This window comes from Manacus candei, unplaced genomic scaffold, assembly GCF_025592945.1.
Source record: "Manacus candei isolate 608988 ecotype Guabito, Panama unplaced genomic scaffold, ASM2559294v1 h1tg000018l, whole genome shotgun sequence".
Taxonomy (NCBI): Eukaryota; Metazoa; Chordata; class Aves; order Passeriformes; family Pipridae; genus Manacus; species Manacus candei.
Genome location: NW_026138066.1, coordinates 3,481,192 through 3,495,765, shown reverse-complemented (window position 1 = coordinate 3,495,765; position 14,574 = coordinate 3,481,192). Strand labels below are relative to the sequence as shown.

Sequence of the window (14,574 nt, the reverse complement as noted above, 5' to 3'; positions counted from 1 at the left end):
ACGAACACTATCTTCATCTAAATTTTATTTCTCATGTGTTATGTTTTTATACAGAAACACAAAAACTTCCAAATAGTTATCACAATACAGATGTTTAAAGAATATTTTTTTACTCAATATGTTGCAGTTATTTTATCAGCTTTGTCAACAGAAGATCTAACCAAAATACATTTGGGAGGTTCAGTTATATTCAGGAGAAAAAAAACCCCAACACTGAATTATTAATATGGAAATCCATTTCTCTTTGGTTTGCTCATATTGTGTTCATAAAGAACAGCACTAAACAAGGCTGAGAAAAACAAGATTGGAAAGAGAATAACAAATCCAGATGAAGGGCCAATGGAATGAACTGTCACTCTTGCTTAATCTAAGGAGAAAATAGCTAACCAAAATATCTGGAAAAAAAAAAAACATGAACATCATCTTAGTTCCAAAAATAATTCAGTGAATAAAATATCCTAAACTTTCTTGGTTAGATTAGTATTTAGACACAGTATCCTTCAGCTTATAACTCTGTCATTGAGAGGAGAGGAGCATTCTTCTGTAAGAAGAACCTGTAATCAGCCTAAGGTTTGGTTCATTGAATGGTTTGGAGATATAAACTCAATTTCACATTATGGGAACAAGCAAACAAAAATCAATGTAACATTACTCCCTTTTGAAATTTAACTAAGACAACTATTGACATGAGCAATCTGCTAGAAAGTGATATTTTGATGATGAAGAAAGAAAAACAGAGGAATCAAGGGGACAGACAATGAGATAAAACACTTAGGAAACACAAAAATGGAATAAGTGTTTGGAATTGACTTGTGGCACCAGTGCCTATGGAGTTATCAGCAAGCAATAACAGTCAGACCACCCATGATCAAACAAATTGGTTTGATCAAACTGATCAATCAAATCAAATTGATTTATTGAGGACGAATACCCATAACAAAATAGATTTTTTTCTTGTCAGTAATAACATTCTTGCTGGTCTTCAGAACAGTGCAAACTCTAGGTGAGAAGAGACTTACCAGAACTAGAGAACCACAGACTCATCTGGGCTGGAAGGGACTTCTAGGGGTTATCTGGATTTAGTCTCTTGTTAAAGAAGGGCCACCTGAGATCAGCCTGCTCAGACAGGGGCTTGTCCCATTGAGTACTGAGCATCTCCACAGGCAGAGACTTCACAGCCTCCGGGCAGCCCACTGACTGAAATTGGCTAGAGAAAAGAATATTTTATATGGAAGAATGGCTCTCTTCTCTAGAGAAATATTGGATTAAAACTACCAGTTTCCAGGATTGCATTCTTTAAAAAACAACTTATTTCTTAGAAGAACTTTATTTAATTGTTATTCTCATTGAGAAACTGTAGCAATGTGCATTTAGTTTAATTGAACCCTGATCTTCAAAGCAGGTTTGTATGGTGGAGTTCAGATGATCAGAATCTGGGTTACAGATAGTCAATATACTTTCTGGCTTCACTGACAAACCACTTTTGTACCATATCATTGCTGCCAGTCGTAGAATACAGGCCATACCATAAGACCACAATTATAGATTTGCCCTTCTGGCAAGACTATTTTTCTGCTTTACCATTAAGTTTATAAAGACATTTTTATTTCCCGAAGAAGACCAATCAAACACAAACATGTTTAAAAACGAAGCTCCATATTCTTCTCCAGTATCACAAATATAAGGAGTGGAATAGACTAAAGGGGGGCCATCTATATAACTCCAAAAGCAGAAACACCAGCTTTGGTGAGTTACAGTCATCAGGTTAAGGAAAACTTGCAAAGTTCAGGTTCTCATTTTCTTTCTAAAGCAAGAACAGAGTGGTGATAACTGCTGTTTAATTTCTGGCTACTAAACACACACATAGTCCTGCAAGCATTCTAATGCTTTTTGATGGCAGAAGTTAAACATATATATTCGTTATTGACCTGACTCTGCTCATTCTGAACTTACCATTGCTAGCTTGAATGGAAGCAAAGTTATGCTGACATTGAATGTCTCTTGAAAAGCCCATATTTTGCTGTATTTGCAGGCTGCCTTCCAGGAACAAGGCTAGAAATAAGTACCTTTTGTCAAATACCCTTTTGAACATTCTCCTCCTGCTAACTAATTTTAGTTAATCTTCAATAATATTGTCTAGTCATTTTAAGACAAAAACCGCTGTAGGTACTCATCTTGATACAAGCATTTCTTGAGTCTAAAAGTTAAAAAGGTGAGAAAACAGATTCACAGGATACAACCTTGAAAAGGGTAAAATTATAGTGCCTCCAGTTGAATGGTACCATTGTTTATTTGCCTTGAGGCTAATAGGCAGGTATTAATTTAGGTATGAATAGTAATAGGGGAAAAAAGTTAAAAAGCCAGACTGAAAAGCTATGTTTTGGTAAACATAGCTAATTTCTGAAAAGACCATACTGCAGCAAAAGCCAGAAAAGGAGAGAAAATCAACATACTTCCTCTAGTAACAATTCTTTCTATAATCTAGCTTTGTATGATGTCTGAGTGCAGAGTAGTAAATAATAACTACTACAGGTTCCACTGTTTTTGATAACTACTCTGATATCTTAAAAGCACAGACTGATTTGCCTTGTGGATGTATTTTAAGTGGAAAAAAAACCCCAGTAAATTTTAGTTGATTATACTGTTCTTCCTCAGTCAAACCAAAGTACTTGTAAATTCACAAGGGTAATTCCACAGAACAGGAAAAGCAGCAGGAATATGCTGCCAGTACTTTTCAAGTGCATAGACTACCACTGGGCAATTGTTTAGGTACTGTCAATATATGTTCGGTTTCGGGGAAAATATTACATACACACAAGCGTTTACCTCCACGTTCATGCCTCTGAGGAATCTAATAAATAGCAGTGCTAATATCTTTCACACATGTACTTTCAACCAGAAAACAGGTTTAGTGAAAAAGGGGAATACACTGTTCACATTTTAGTTAGGATTTTAAGAAACTTTTGACTTAAAAGAAACCTTAGGGCAAAAGCAGAAAGAATGAAAATAAGACTAAAAAAAGAAAGCCCCAACCAAAAAATAGAAAGCTATTGATAAAAACAATTTTGATCTGAGGACACTGACATGTAAAATGCAGAATAACTTGATTTAAGGATTTAAGCCACATGATCACAATTTAAAATAATTTTTACATGAAATCTCACGACAAAATACGATGATGAAGTAAAGCTTTATTTTTACTTTGCAAAGTACTTCCAGAGGTTCTGCTTCAGTGGGGTCAATAAAGAAGGCAGGTGGCTGCTTATTGCCAGCATTCAGGCAATGTGTCATCTAATCCAACTCAGAGCAGGTGGTATTGTTTCAGTGTTTAATTTCTGGCAGTATTTTACAGGATCACAATTCTGAAACAGAACAAGGGGAAACACTTGCAAATGTCCTTCCATGTAGACAAAAATATATGAGTGGGCGGACAACTCCAAGAACAGGGTAGTTTACTTGAGTAGAAGTAAAATGCAAACACCATCTCTGCATGAGATTTCTTTTTATGGTCAACCTGGAACTGTGGCTTGCTGAAGCCAACATATTGAGATGGATTTGCCTTTATCTCTTGTTGCTTTGTATGTAATTTTTTTGGGAAATCTTACACGGTCTGAGCACGATTTGCAATTTAAAAGAAGGTAAACTTATTTAATTATTTTAATTTGAATTGCAAATTGAATAATGGTAATCAAACCTATTCTCAACCTCCTACTTTTCTTTGGAAAGAACTTCCCCCTTCTGCAGTAACAGTGTCACATCTGGAGAGACAACTGCTCTACCAGAAGCCAGAATAGGGTAAGGTGTGTGAAGAGGAAAAAAATAATCAAATTAAGACCATACAGAACTTAATACCCCAGTCCTTTATGTTGTGTAACTATTCAGCAGGGGTCTTAGTATTTTTGGATATTGGTAGTAGTTTGTTAGAGTTATGGAGAATGTCTGTCAGGCATTTAGAGAGGTGCACATGTGCTTTTAGAAAATACAAATTCTAGGTATTCAAGAAAACTTGACACATAATCATGTGTCCATTGTCAATTTTTAGGAACTGACTGTGATAGTCTCTGGCCATGGGATAAGAAATATAAGTGCAAGTAATCAATTTATGTCCTTGTATATCCTGAGGAGATCTGAACCAAATTGTGGCCTGGTACTATGTCCCAGACTGTTGATCTAATTTTACCTTTCTGTAGTCACAGGAAGTAAAATACCTGTGCATGGACCCTGATTGCAAAGGCTTCTGTTAGACAATTTCTACACCAGAAATCTAGTAATGAATTTAGAAAATTAGATTTTCTTTTATGTGACACACTATCTGATGGAAAATATCCTTCATGTCTTACAAGTAGTCTATGAAATTAATTAATAAGAGAATCAGCATATAAAAACTTCCACTAGCTAGGCAAGCTGAATCCTATATGAACATTCCAGTGGCCAACTGGGATGCCATTTGAGAGTGAAAAGCATTTTGTTGCAACACCAAACTGAATAAATTATATGAAAATGGAGCAAATTGGACAAGATTTCCAAAAATTTTTCGGGAAACACAAGAAAATTTTCACTTTTATTTAGTTTAAAAAATTCTCCATTTAAAAGAGCATGTTTTTGGTATACTACCGGATTAGATCTGTTTTCTCTTCTGTAAAGACAGCTTTTTTTAACAACTAGCATGACATTGTAATATCAGGTTTTTAATATTGAATCTGTTTAAATGAAATATTTTTACATATTCAGAATTTTTCCCTCTTTCCTCAGCTAAAACTCTTTGTGGAGTCTAAACTATATTGTGATTATTAATTCCTTGCCTTTTTCCTTCTCTGCATTCTGTTAAGACATTCTCCATAAATACAAAATATTTGTTTCAAGATGTTAAGAGTTTGTATTGTATTTCTAAAGAGATTTTACACTCAGATTTTTATAGTGGGAGTTACACAGTGAGGAGGGGGCTTTTCTTACATGTCTGCCATGATTTAATGTTGATATGCCTCCACATTTTGATACTAGCTTCCTCTTACGCTTTCTCACCATAATTATTCTTCCCCTCTTTCCCAAATCTCTCATACACTCACCTTTCCCAAATAATGTTTATATTGTGCCTTTTGGCTGGAAAAATGCCTTAATAAGACACATGAATTGTGTTTCCTTTCACAATGCAGACCAGAAACAGGCCAACTCATCAATTCACAATCAAACCAGCAAAGATTAAAAAATGGAAAAACTGCAGAAACATTTTATTTATTCCATAGCTTGGGGAGTTTAGAATGGAAATTTTCAGTTGTTACACAATTCCTTTAGCTGTATACTTTATACTCTACCAGTATTGGGGATGATCTTGTACCCCACAGATCTATTTATGTAAATCCATAGATAACACTTGGACACAGAGCAAACAAAAAAGCTTAACTTGACGAGTTTATAGATAGGATGTGTGACATTATCTGACCCAGTTTTCCCTACCGGATGCAGGTAGGCCACTAGGTTTGAATCAGAACATTGGCACTGTCATGTCTCTAAGTCCACTGATCCTGAGAAATTCCCTGAAGGCTTACTCCCAAGGAGCAAACATCACAGGTGTGATTCAGGGCAACTAAGTTTAGATATCTGCAATGGAGAGGAACAGGCACCTTCAGGGTATGATTCATTTGTTATGTTTTCCTCGAATTGAGATGAACTGCTGCCTAGAAGGTCTTGTTCCTCCCCAGCCAGATATGTACATCACTAACAGCTACATCAATAAGACATTTTTCCCCTCTTGGGGCTCTGCAGTACAGCCACCTTATTTTCCCTGGACTCCTCTCACCTTCCTCACCACCTACGCTAACTTCTGCAGTAGTGTAGACACATTACTTCCAACAACTGCTCCTTCATGGGTGACTCTAGTTTACTGTTTAGCTGTCTGGGACACATCACAGTGACAGCTCTTGATACAGAACAATTTACAGGGCCTTGGCTACCATCTATTTCCCCCAACCCACTTTATTTATTCTGCCCACAGAGAAGCCGTAGGAAAATGCAGATCTGTAACTAGCAAAGCCTCCCATAATGTCCTCTGTACTTTAAAAGGCCTCTTGATTTTGATCAGTACTTTCTTAATTTATTACTTGAATTCCTCTCTGCTGTGAATTTCTGAAGCTAATGATAAAATCCATAAATCTGCTAAATGTTGACCTGGGATGTTCTACATATCACAGTTTCCATCCTCTCAACTGCTGTTTCAGGACATTTGTTTAATCCAATCCTGTCTCAGAAAGTCACAGTTTCCTTTAGTGATACCACTCACAGTACAACTTCAAGAACTCTGGAGATGAATGGCCAGGCTATAGTCTGCAATGAACTACAGATACAGAAGAAAAAAGTCATGGTCATCCTGATCTAGCATTGGTAACAGCTCTGCTCATGAAGCTGCCCTTCAGATGTGCCTTCCCTCCAGCACTCCTGTGATGGTAGGAAGCTGGAGCTCCAGATTCCCCAGAAAATGATGTCACAAAACAGATTATTAGCTTCTAAGGCACAGAAAGGCACAGAAGTCTAGATATAGAAAGACAAGTTTCTTGTCGAAAAGAACAAGAATTTTGCATATAGCAAGAGAAAGTAAAGAGTCACGGTTTCCAGATTTACGTCTTTGTTTTGTTCTTCTCCTATCTATGTTTTAACTGTGGAGGTATTATTCTCTACGAAAAGTTCTGAATTTTAGAAAGGTGTAAGAGATGGCTGTTAAAAGAAAAGTAAGCAAAAAGTTTTTATATTTTAGTGCTTGACAATGGAGACTTCAGAAAGAGGAGTCAATCTTGTTATAAATGGAAAAGTCTGTTTGAGTCTACTAACAAAACCAAAGGTGTACCTAACAAAAGTAACAAGTAGAGCACTATGAAGCTCTTCAAGGGGAAACTAAAAGGTCTTGCAGAGTTTTACCTAAAAGGCTCTTTTGCAGATTCTTCCTAAGGCTTTCCGATAAATATATAAAAGATAATTTATGCACAGAAGAGAGTTTTGTAAACCAGATAAGACTTTAAACAGGGGGACAGGACTAACTGGCTGACAGAAGTTTCAGCCAATGTGGTTATCTCAGGAGCATTTTTCCCTCAAGTCATGCTTTATTAAACTTCATTTACAACACCATTTCATTACCACTCAAATAGCAAAAAACAAATATGTAAATATGCAGTGGATAATGCTGCATTTAATTTGGACCAAGAGACCCATAAACTGAAACATCTTTTTCAAGAAAGTGGAGTCCTGATATAATTTGACTAGTTCTATTTGTGAGGCTCTTACTGTAATTGAAATACAGTTAATCTAAGGTGCAGAGAGCCAATGCCCCACTTGCTCCATGACTGAATTAACCTAGTATAATAAAGTAAGTAATTGGACAATGAAAGGGCCTGGAGTCCTTGTGCCAAGAACATGAGAGAAAGTGCTGTCCTTTCCAGATTCATGCTTTCCTCTTGGCAGTACTTTCAGGGAGGCAGCCCCACACCACTTCATGCTTTGGAGGAAGATGCAAATGTCCCCAAGACCAACGATTACTACTTGTTTTAGAAGCATAATACTGTAAACTCAGTGCTCTCTTCTCAAAACAAGATCAACACCAAAACCATCAACATGAAATGAGAACTTAAAGCGTACTGTTGCATTTCTGTATAGTCCGTCTTTCTATTCCCTCCAGACAACTCTAGATTTCTGTTTATTAAGCCATTACTGCAAGGGAGTTTTGCAGCAAATGTATTCATGTCACCTTTGGGCGATGGAAACTCTCACTGTGCATAAAGTAATTGTAGCCTTGTGCATTGTGCTTGTTCCTGACGCCACTGGCAGGCAAACATCTCAAAAATAATTGCAGTTTAAGACCCATTACTATAAAGGGAAAGGTGACTTTTGACATATAGGGGGCATCTCATATATAACAACTGTCAGTTTTTCTTAATTTATTGCCTGTTTGTTTCCTTCAAAAGGTTCTTGACATTCCGATTTGTGAAGGTTAATGACAGGAAACTCTTTGACAAGAAATTCTACTCATTCCTGAAAGAAGAGATGTATATCAGGGGCTTTTTTATCTGCTTTTGGTTATCTACGTATTTTCTGTATTACCTCCATACTCCACAAAAAAAGCCATACTTTTTTTTCAAAAGTAGACCAAGTTTTCAGCAACAACTTTCCTAGTCTGCTAGCTTTATACAGCCCTGTTAAAGACTGGAATTTGCCAACTCGGAAACATACTCATTTCTGGGCTCCCTCAAACAATCAAGAAGTTTATCTTTAAAAACTGCGTTTGAGTTCAGACCCTATCTAGCCAGACTTTCATGTACTTCCTCAAAGTTCTCTTCTAAATTGCCACTCTGCTGTATGGTGGACGTAGTATTTGAAATCTGAAACTTTTTCCCTCGGAAGTTCAAGCAGCTGGAAACTTCTCCACAGTTTAGTGACCATGTGTTTTGGTGCAGAATACTCTCTGGAAAAGGACATTTTTCTGTAAAGGATTGCTGAGAAAAGACTCCACTTGCTATGTGCATTAGATAATAAACTAACAATAAACCTTTGAAAGACTAGTCTGTTTTCAACTTGCTCTGGCTGAATTTGGATGAAATGAACAGCCCAATGTTTTAAATTAAATAGTTGGAAGCACTTTCACTTATAATGCTTGTGATGGGCTTGCATTTTAGTCTGGTTCCCTTTTTGCGTGCATAGTTTATGTCATTTTGATGTCTCCATCCATGATTTGTGGATACAATCACGCCCAGTGGTTAAACATTAAACAACAAACTGCACCTGCTAATAATGGCATCTTATGCTGCTCATGAAATCAAAGCTCCTGTAGGCTGCGTAATTTGTACTGTAAGTTCATTAGCTGTAGATTATTGAATAACAGGATTGGAAAAGTGAGACTGAAACAACTTACTAGAGCCCTTGAAAGCTACAGAATGCTTGATACTATTTGCAGTAGTAGAATCACATTGAAATACATCTGTGGTAGGTTGACCCTGGCTAGATACCAGGTGCCCACTAAAACTATCTGTCACTTCCTTCCTCAGCAGGACAGGAGAGAAAATATAACAGAAGGCTCATGGTCAGGATAAGGACAGGGGGAGATCACCCATCCATTACCATCATGGGCCAAACAGTCTCGACTTGGGGAAATTAGTTTAGTTTATTACCAATCAAATTAGAATAGGATAATGAGAAATAAAACCAAACCTTAAAACACCCTACCCCAGCCCCTCCTCTTTCCAGGCTCAACTTCAATCCAACTTTTCTCTACCTCCTCCCACCCAGTGGCACAGGGGGACCAGGAGCAAGGGCTGCAGTCAGTTGTCTTGACTGTTGTCCACATATTGTCTCTGCTGCTCATTCCTCTACAGGGGAACAACCCCGATCAAGTGTGGTGTCCCTCCCATAGCAGACAGTCCTCCACTAACTTTTCCAGCATAGGTCCTTCCCACAGGCTGTAGTTCTTCACAGTCTGCTCCAGCATGAGTCTCTTTCATGGGATGCAGTCCATTATGAACAGACTGCTCCAGCATCGGTCTCTTGAACATGGTCAGAAATCCTGCCAGAAAATCTGCTCCAGCATGGGCTCTTCTCCATGAGGCTACAGGTCCTGCCAGGAGCCTGCTCCAGTGTGGGCTTCCCACAGCATCGCAGCCTCCTTTGGGCATCCACCTGCTCCAGCATGAATCCTCCACAGGCTGCAGGTGGATATCTACTCTGCTGTGGACCTCCAGGGGATGCAGGAGGACAATCTACCTCACTATGGTCTCTACCACAGGCTGCAGGGGAATCTGAGCTCCAGTGCTAGAGCACCTCCTTCCCCTCCTTCTTCAGTGACTTTGGTGTCTGCAGAGTTTTTTCTCTTACATATTCTTATTCCTCTCTTCTGCAGCAGTTTTTTTCCTCTTCTTAAATACTTTATCACAGAGGTGCTACCACTGTTGTTGATGAGCTCAGTCTTGGCCAACAGTGGGTTGATCTTGGAGCTGGGTGGCATTCATTTCACTGGACATGAGGGAAGCATCTAACAGCTTCTCACAGAAGCCATCCCTGTAGCCCCACTCACTACCATGCAAACCCAATACAACACCTCATCTTCTCCAAAGACCAAGAAAGCCTAGTTTTGTCCAAATGCCAATTTGGCCTAAAGGGCAACCTGTTAGCCATAGGTGACATCCTGCATATTGCTTGACCTATCATGCATGCATAATATGGATAATCATCACTGTCACACTTGTCCCAGTGCTTCCTATCACATATCTCACATAGGCATGCTTGCAGATATTTTTCTCTCTGTAAAAAAAAGCTCAGAGGACAGTTGATATTATTTCAGTGTTGGAAGCTTTCCCTAGCCATCTTTTTCTCTAGTGGATAGAGATTTTTGATATGTGCAGAGTAAGATCAACATGACAGGGAAAGAATATGAACACCAAAGGAAAACCCAGCAGACCTGCAGCTTGTTCCTGGCTGCAGGAGCACACAGACTCTCCTGGCAAGCTGCAAATAGTTAATTGTCCATAGGCTAAGTACTCTGTTTTAAACTGTGGCTGGTTGAATAAATTAACATATATAACAACAATAAATTACAAACAAGTTATTTCTCTTTCAATAACCAGATAAACTGAAGTCACAGCTGAAAAAGAAACTTGGAGCCAACTCTAAAGGCATTGAGATTTTATCGTACACTGCTCAGAGAACTAAATTATATAAGATACGTTTCTAAACCTTTCCTAACTCAGATCTGCAAGTGCCACTTGGGGTCTGGAAGTCAGCTTAATTCTTTTCTAGCCATGAATCACAATCAGCAATAACATTTATGTAACAGAAATCTCATGAACAATTGCAGTGATGACGCACAAATCAGAAAAAAGTAGATCAGTCTCACATAACTGTTTTGGCTCTGCAATATTAACAACAACAAAAAAAGGAGTAGATGCCATTTTTTCCAGAAAGATGATAATATTTGATTATGTTCAGAAGCAATAGCTGCTGGATATAACATCTCTTTCACATCATCACTTTCTGGACACAACTAGTACTCAAAAGTTTCAGTCTTTGAAGTTCTTGTTTTCTTCATACTCATTCTTTACTTCTGACTTTTACCTCTCTTTGACATGATCATAAGTCTATTCTGGTTTTACACTGAGGGATGTGCCAAAAGTCATGGAGATACTCTATTGTGTGCTCTTTCTGTCATCTGCAATTTCTCTCAACATTCATCATATTGAAACCAGATTCCGAGTTGCTGCTAAATATAAGTATCTGACTGAATATGTGTTTCTAGCCTCTGAAGTCCTGCCCAATTAGCACAGTTACAGCAATATTAAGGGAATCTGTTTTGTAGAACTATTAGTACCTCGTCATGAACCTATCTACATTTACCTGAAAATTTGAAAAGTCATGTATTCTGTAATTATATTGCATCAACTACCGAAAAAATATTTCTAAATACAACTTCTAGAGTCATATTAACATAACTTAAGACTCAGATTATACCTGCTAGAAGATATTTGTTTATATAACAAAATCAAAGCTTATACTGTGCTTTTTTCCCCTGTCTTTTTGGGTTTTCCCTAGAGAACACTTATTATATATTTCTACTGCCTATTGTGTACACCAGCTGCATTTTGGCTGCCAGATGTTGCACCAGAAATATCAGTTGCTGCTTGAGGCAGGGAGTGAATGCAATTAGATATGCCCTGGTGACAGCTTGACACTTATGGTGGCAATGCTTAAATTTTTAATCGGGCAAGTAACACAAAAACCCACACAACTTGGATTGTTCCCGAAAATTGGACCAGTACTACATTAACATCTTCTTTTATCAGGGAGATACAAAGATCAATGTGCCAGCAGAAGCTCAAATGGATTGGCTGTTACTAGTTAAATATCTGAAACTAGTTCCTGAAACACATTCTGCATGTAGTAGCTGTGAGAGACCTGTTTTCTAGGGCAGTAAGGAATGCTATTGGTTTCAAATAGTGAATTGCTTTTATACTGAAATATTAGTAAACATAAATATACAAAATATATAAAATAAAAGGATTGAATGCTATCTTCACTACTTATGTGATTAGTTCCCATTTACTACATTTCTACCACTCAATTTCTACTGGTATGCCAAATGCTTTTTTAAATGAACTGTATGAAATCAGCTTACAAACTATAAATTTAAAACTTTGAACAAAATCGTTAGGCAATGCTTAGGTATCAAGTACATTTGGTAGTAGAACTATGCCATATGAATTAGTTTAGTATAGTCACGAGAAGCAAAAAAAACCCCAAAACCATGCCAAGTTCAAACTAAATGTAGTCAGTTGCTAGGGCTACATGACCAGATCCTAACCCAACATCAGATTTGTTTTGGATACATAGTTTTTAGTTAAAGCTAAGATGACCTTCTTCTTCTCTTTTAGAAATTATATGTCCAAGCAGGGTCTGTGTTTGTTCATCCAGCATAAATTTCTTACCTCTATCCTGCATCTGTATTGCATTACAATACTGGAAGCAGTATATCATATGTGAACAACTTGAAAGTAAACCTGGAGTTAAAGTCTTCCAGAATTAACACTCAGAATGATGTGTAGTCTCAACAAAAGGAGAAGTGAAAACAAGGAAAAGTAATCTAGGCATTAACTGATCACACAGTTAAAGCTAAGTGTTTTGCAGCATGGTTGGTACTCTCTTGCAGTGGGGGAGGGAGTGTACCAAGAACAAATGTACGTATTTCCTTCAGGATTATAATTAAATTTAGAAACTAATGTGATCATAAAATGTACATGCTAGGCTTTAATTTTAGGTCAGAGTCATATGTTAAAAAAGATTTCTACCCTAGATTTTAAAAACATTAGCTTGAGTCATGTAGCACAACCTCATTTTGATCATTTTGAGTTTAGAAGATGAACAATTACTGATGCTGGCAAGAAGTCACACCAAGGGCAAATGAGATTAATAAGAAATAAAACTGCATGTCAGTAGCAAAATAGAAACTGAAATGAACAATCAAATGGGCAGAACAGTCATGCAGCCTAGGCAGCAAAGTCCAAATAAATGGTCTTGAAAGGCACAAGAAAACTCTATAGTAAGCACTTAAACCATCAATTTGAAAAAGTTTTCTGTGCAGAATGTTGCAATAAGTTTCATAATACTTAAAATATTAAGAGATTTCATAGTTTGCACTGCTGACCCCAGTACAGTAATAAATCTGCAAAAAATTACGAAGTAGGAAAAAATTGGTTTGAAACCACTGGGCATATGCATTAATAGGGAGAATTCATTTCCCATTCATTTTCTACACTGTCCAAATATCAAAGACTTTATCAGCATCTCTCCTGGTGGAAACAGGGCAGCATTCTAGGATGTGAAGATGAACAGCTGCAACAACACTCATGTTTTTGGGTGTTGGGTTACAACTCCTATAGACACTAGTACTTATACAGGAAACATAATAAATGAACAATGTCTGACATTGAAAACATCTGTCAACTACTGCAGCACTGCAGGTGCTAACATGCAGGTTATTTGAAGGAATAGTTCCGGGTAACTGGTTGATGTAACCGGTGATTTGCTCTTATACACTTACATCCAACAGTACCCATGTTCAATCTAAAAACATTTAAAGAAAATAAATGTTTTCATTTTTCTGGAAAAAAACAGATTCTCTTTTTTCTTCCCCAAAGAAGTGTGCCTTTTAAGTACCCAGGTATAATATCTACATATGTACCAGGAATTCAGTGAAAGAAAGGGAGATAGTGCATAGCACCCACATAATTGACCAAAGCCTATATCCTGAAGATTCCTCTATTGTCTCCTATCAGTGGCAGCATGGCAATGCATGTTAACATGCATGTGAGTCAGTCAAGTAAAAATAAAGCTAAATATTCAGCAATACCTATTCTACATGGAAGTGAGACTTAAGCCCTGTGTAAGCACATTACCAAAATTTAAGAAAGATCATAGGCTTGGCAAAAGAGACATGGTCTCTTTAAACCTTGCTCCTGCTACTTAACACATCAATGCATTTTTAGGCACTTTGCATTCATTTTTACACTTTTTTCCATAAGAGATTTACTGTTTTAGGACATTGTGTTGGAAATAACATTGATATAAATTATTCAGATGTACTGTCCAATTATTTAAATGCTTAGGATTAAGACAGAAAGAGAAACTTTAAGCTGTTTCTAAACTACCAAAATACTGCTCAAGTCCCTGTGCCTAAGTTGATAGGCAAAGGTAGGCAGGGATCTAGCTAGGTGTCTGAAATAGTACCAAGAAACTCAGCAAATAGTGAAACAAGCAGTTAGGAGGAAATGTAGGTGCAGAAAAGTGGATTACATTAAGTAGAATTTAGGCCATTCAAACCAAGCACTCATTTTCTATATTGCACAGCACAGTGGATGAAATTTGGTGGCCTACTTGTGCATAAGGTTGAAAAAAATGGCTGTAATGGCCTGTTTTGGCCTTCAACTCATGTGTCTGATTTTCCTTTAGGCTACACTTTTGCACTGCTCTGGCCTATATTTAGGCATGCTTAAAAGCACTTTTCTGCTGTTATAACTGAGTAAAGGAGCTTCAGAGTAAACAAACCATACC

The 14,574-nt window shown here is 37.4% G+C and overlaps 1 protein-coding gene across 8 annotated transcripts in view; it reads right to left on the bottom strand.

Moving 5' to 3' along the window:
- ANO4 (anoctamin 4) overlaps nt 1-14,574 on the bottom strand; it is a 165,976-nt gene that overhangs the window by 69,622 nt on the left and 81,780 nt on the right. For 2 of the 8 annotated variants that reach the window (XM_051784861.1, XM_051784862.1), the window contains exon 1: nt 6,278-6,429. The exons of the other annotated variants lie outside the window; for them this stretch is intronic. The gene's annotated coding sequence lies outside the window, so the exon portion shown is untranslated. Of the gene's footprint in view, nt 1-6,277; nt 6,430-14,574 lie in introns of those variants that run through there. 8 annotated transcript variants of the gene reach the window in all.